Genomic DNA, 5555 nt, shown 5'->3' with positions numbered 1-5555 from the left:
TCTGGTCTTCCTGGCACATCCCACCCCTTTCAGCTCTTTTCCTCCTGACCCTCTCCCACACATCCTGGCTGTATTAGCTGGAATCCATTTAAAGCATTATACTTTCATATAATATTTTCATCTTAATTAGGAACTCGACCACCAAAACAAAAAATACTTCTCTGGTTGTTTTTGGGGGGTTTTTTTGCTAGGCAATGGGGTTAAGTGACTTGCCCAGGGTCACAGAGCTAGTAAGTGTTATGTGTCTGAGGCCGCATTTGAACTCAGGTCCTCCTGAATCCAGGGCGGGTGCTCTATCCACTGTGGCCATCTAGCTGCCCCACAAAAAAAAAAATCTTCTAACCCCAAAAGAACAAATCTCCAAACACAAGCCATAAAGTTCATAAGATCATGGTCTTACAGTGGCCATTTAATCCCACCCACTCATTTTTTAGTTGAGGAAACTGGGACCCAAGAAGGTTAAGGGATTGCTCCTATTGAAGGCCCTGTCAAAAGGTGGCATCATAGAAGAAAAGCAGAAACATGGTTATGGCTAAGTATGAGAAGCATGGGTATGAAAAAGAAAGGACAGGGAAAAAGAAAGCAAAGAAGGAGAGGGAGAAAAAGGAGAGGTAGCCGAGTATCTGGATCATCAACAAGAATTATGGAAATTTCTCTGTTAAAGACTTTTACTGAAAACATCACAACTGAGAATCTCTTGCTCATTGTTCTAGTGACTTACTGTTGGGTTAAAATGCACTCGGGCAAGTGGACATGTGGAACTTGAACTAATTACAGGTGCTCTTTAACATATGGTCACTGGAGAGCACATATCTGATCAATTAGAGCAATGGTAGAAAAACACCTGCCACAGGTGATGTATAGTCCGACTAGGGGGTTAGAGGCTTTAAAAAATAAACAGAAATCTGAGTGACTGGGTAAACAATGATTAAAATTGGAGGTGTGCCACGCTTTCTTTTAAAGGCATTCCTAAAACTTTTAATAAGTGCTATCATATTCTGAATGCACTAGATAAATTTACTCTTGAAAGAATACTATGGGGAAAAACATTCTTAAAGTGGACAATCCTTTCATAATAGGAATAACAGCCCCCTAATATATTTGTTTCATAAATTTATACTTTCACATATGGTTTAAACTTAAAGAAATATCTGTATCATAAATACAAGTCCCAAGGACCCAGGCCTACCACCAGCACTCGGTGCTAGATGAATGAATGAATAAGCATTTCAGTATTTACTTTCAGTGTGGTCTTTAATCTCAATGTGGTTCATACTCAAAGATTTTGAATCCTGTGAAATCAATGAGGCCAGTGCACAGCTCATAGGTAGAAGTCATAAAAATATGGACATTCACACAAGTAAAGTATAACTTTGTTCAAAACCTAAATTCACAACAGCAATAAATCTATGTTAAATATAAACAAAAGGAAGTCAAGAAAAAAGCAGGACAATTTTGATAATACCAGATAAATATCAATGTATATTTTTTGCTTTGTACTTAATAAAATGGTAAATAAGTTTACAAATATGTATAATCACTGAATCTGTTTTGAAACATGCTTTAATTTATTTTCTTTTGTTTCTGTGAACATATTTGAATTCTAACACTTGTCAAAGAAGTGAAAGGGAAATTAATTTTAAAAATTAGTTTGGAACTTAAACTGTAATCAAAATGTTTTAATTTTTTTAAATTAATTAGCTAATTTATTTTTAGTTTTCAACATTCAATTCCATAAGCTTGAGTTTTAAATTTTCTCCTCCTTGCTCCCCGCCTCCCTGCCTCAAGACAGTGAGCAATCTGATATAGGTTCTACATATACATTCCTATTAAACATATTTTCACATTAGTCGTGTTATAAAGAAGAATTAGAACCAATAGGAGGAACCACAAGAAAGAAGAAATAAAACAAAACAGAAGAAAAAAAAAGAGCAAATTGTATGCTTCGATCTGCATTCAAACTCTATAGTTCTTTCTCTGGATGTCGCTAGCATTTTCCATCATGAGACTTTTGGAGATGTCTCAGATCCTTACATTACTGAGAAGGGCTAAGTCTATCAAAGTTAGTCATCATACAACTTGGCTGCTATTGTGTACAACATTCTTCTGGTTCTGCTTACTTCACTCAGCATCAGGCCATAGAAGTCTTTCCAGGTTTTTCTGAAGTCTGCTTGCTCATCATTTCTTGTAGCACAATAGTATTCCATTACATTCATATACCACAACTTGTTCAGCCATTCCCCAATTGATGGGCATCCCCTCAATTTCCAATTCTTTGCCACCACAGAAAGAGCTGCGATAAATAAAAAATTTAATTTAAAAAAAAATTAATTCTCCCAACCCAACATTCTAAACACTGTTATTGTGCTGAAAAATTGAGAAGTCATCAAAATTTTGTCTTTGCTACCTTCACAGGGTTCCATTCATTGCCCTATTTTCAAGTCCTATGCCCTTGGCAGACCCCTACTCATACCATAGTCCTAATTTGTTCTCAGCTATCTGTCAACTAACTATTTTCACGGAAGAAGCACAGAATATTGGAGTTCAAAGGAACCTTGAAGATTTTATTTGATCCTTATTGGTGAAACTTAAACTAGAAAACTGAACTGATTTGTCCAAGTTCTGAATCTTTCTAATGGTGGAATTTCAGACACTCTGAATGGAAAGTTGGAAGGTTTGCCACTCCCTCAAATCAACCGGGTAGGGCCCTTAAGATCTGGTTACTCATATGCTGATTTCATTGAAGTCCTGACAGTTTTTGCTTTTCATCCTCTCCCTTTCTATAGTCTCTCTTCTACTCCAGCCTTTTTTCACCTCCTGCTTGTGTTTCTACAAGAGATTTCTTGATGGTTTCCCTGCATATACTCAGTCTATTCTATACATGCTGCTAGAATATTCTTTCTCTTAAACTATTTCCTACATTTCCTGCTCATGCTCAAGAAGTTTTCATTTAAATAGCATTTTACTGTTTGCAAAGCACCTTATATGCATTACCTCAACTGATCCTCAAAATTCTGAGAGATGATGCACATATTAATACTTTCATCATATACATAAATATAGCATACACATATATGCACATGTATATACAAACACATATGAATACATATACATGTGAGGAAAATGAGGCTAAAAGAGGTTGACTTTTTCTTATTTATCCTGTCTTATCTTCTAGTCCAGGGGTGGGGAACCTATGGCCTGGAGGCCACAAGTGGCCTTCTAGGTCCTTGGGTTTAGCCTTTTGACTGAGTCCAAGTTTTACAAAACAAATCCTTTTATTAAGAGGATTTGTTCTGAGAAGTTTGGATTCAGAGTCCAAGTTTTATAAAACAAATCCTTTTATTAAAAGGATTTGTTCTGAGAAGTTTGGATTCAGTCAAACGGCCACACCCAAGTGCCTAGGAGGCCACATGTGGCCTCGAGGCCACAGGTTCCCCACCCCTGTTTTGTCCCTCCACATTCTAGTCAGAGCAATTTCCTTACTGTCCCCAATACAATCTTGTTTATTCTTACTGCTGTGCTCCGGTTAAAATGCCCATCTGCTTTTTTTCTTGACCAATCCATATCTATGACTTCCTTCAAGAATTTACCAAATAAATTTTTTCAAGGAATTTTCCTGGCCAAGTTCACCCTACACTGATCAATTCCTTGCTATGTGTTCCATAGTAGCTAAGAAGATAGACTACTTAGTTTGTATTTTGCTTCTGTTTTTTCCTTCAAATAAAATGGGAAATATAGAAATTTGGGAAATTGCTGGAAAAGATAGGGAAAAGATGGCAAAAATACAGGAAAAAAAAAGTTGGGGAGTAGAAATGCACAATAAGTGGGGAGATAAATAGAGAACAGAGCTCTCTTCAAGAAGTTCAAGGTACCAGATCTAGATAAACTGTATCTTGGGGTACCAAAAGAACCAGCAGGTGTGATTACTGAGCTGTAGATTGTAGTCTTGGAAAAATATTTGAGGGGCCTGTAAGAAAGACAAATGACTTGATTTTCCAAAAATGGAAGAGTTGGTAAACAATAGACTTTGATTCCTACCAAATTCTAGAATGTATTATTAAAGGAATCTTTAGTGACCATCTAGAAAAGGAAGTAATGATCACAAAGTGCCAAGATGACTTCATAAAAAAATAGATCATAACAGGCAAACTTCAATTTTCTTTTTTATAGAGCTTAGTAACTGGTAGGAGTCTACTAGTAGAGCAGGAGAATGTTGTTTAGCAAAGTAGTCAGCAGCCTCTTGTCCTATTCTTTGGACAGACCTTATATCTCTTCTGAACTCCAGGCCCACATATCCAACTGCTTACAACAAACCTCCACCTTGATGTCCCACTGTTACCCCCTCTCAAAATTTTATCTTTCTTTAAAGTTTAACTCATTTTATCTCCTGAAGGAAACTTTCTCTGACGGCCTCCTCCCTTAGGTACAAATCATCTTATATTTACTTCACCTGTGAATCTCAAACTCTAAAACTCAGCTTATTATCTTTCCCACAAAACCTGCCCCTTCTTTGACTTTGCTATTCTGTCAGTGGCAGTATTAATTATCTAAAACCTTGATGTTATCTTTGATTCTTCCATTACCTCACCTCTCTTAGCCAAGATGCCATTAATTCCTCCTGATTTCACCTATAAAACATCTTTCGCAACCATCCCGTTCCTTCTACTCCTGCCTCAGCCCTAGTAGGGGCTATCTTACCTACCTGGACTATTGCCAATAGCCTTTTGATAAGGCTTCCTGACTCCAATCTTCCACTCCTCTTTCATATTCATCAGACTATGTTCTTTATTCAAAGATATGATTACGTCACTCCTCTGATCAAAAATCTTCAGCAATCTCCTATTGCCTACTGACTGATATTCATACTTGGTTTTTTTTTTTGGCCTGGCATTCAAAGACCTCTATAGCCTGACAACACTCTACCTTTCTCCCCTGAGATCACATTATGTTTTTTCCATGTATTTCCTGCTGCAACCAAACTGCATTACTTCCTGTTCTTTGAACTTTCCCATCTTCATGAATTGGCTCATGTTATTCCTTATGTCTGGCATTTCTTCTCTCCCTTTTTGCCTGCTGAATTCCTACTCATCCTTCAAAGTTCAACTTAAATTCTTTCTCGCCCAAGAAGTTTTTCTAATTTTTCTTCTTAGTAATAATCTGCCCCCAAGAGCACCTTTCTGTAATCCTTTATAATGCATTTACAAAGTATTTTGTGTTGCAGTTATTTGCTTTTGGATTCTTATCTCCCTAGTGATAAGCTCTAGGAGGAAAGATAGACTTTATATAAACTTTGGATCACCCCTGGTGACTGACATAACTTTCTGCACACAATAGCTGCTTAATATTTGTTAATTACTAAAAGGTTCCAGGAGGGTGTATTCGGTGTTCTTATATGTATATAGTTCATTGATCAAGTAGTTTGGGACTGAAGGCACAGAGAAAACCTAAAAGAAAATGGTTGTGATGAATTTGTGTCCCAGGAAAGCAAAAACTGTATACTTGATTCTATCTTCTGAGTCATTATTTCCCCTTTGAGGTGTGCTGGTAGAAACTAG

The sequence above is a fragment of the Phascolarctos cinereus genome, unplaced genomic scaffold (assembly GCF_003287225.1).
Source record: "Phascolarctos cinereus isolate Bilbo 61053 unplaced genomic scaffold, phaCin_HiC Scaffold_4;HRSCAF=312, whole genome shotgun sequence".
Taxonomy (NCBI): Eukaryota; Metazoa; Chordata; class Mammalia; order Diprotodontia; family Phascolarctidae; genus Phascolarctos; species Phascolarctos cinereus.
Note: the sequence above shows the minus strand (reverse complement) of the source record.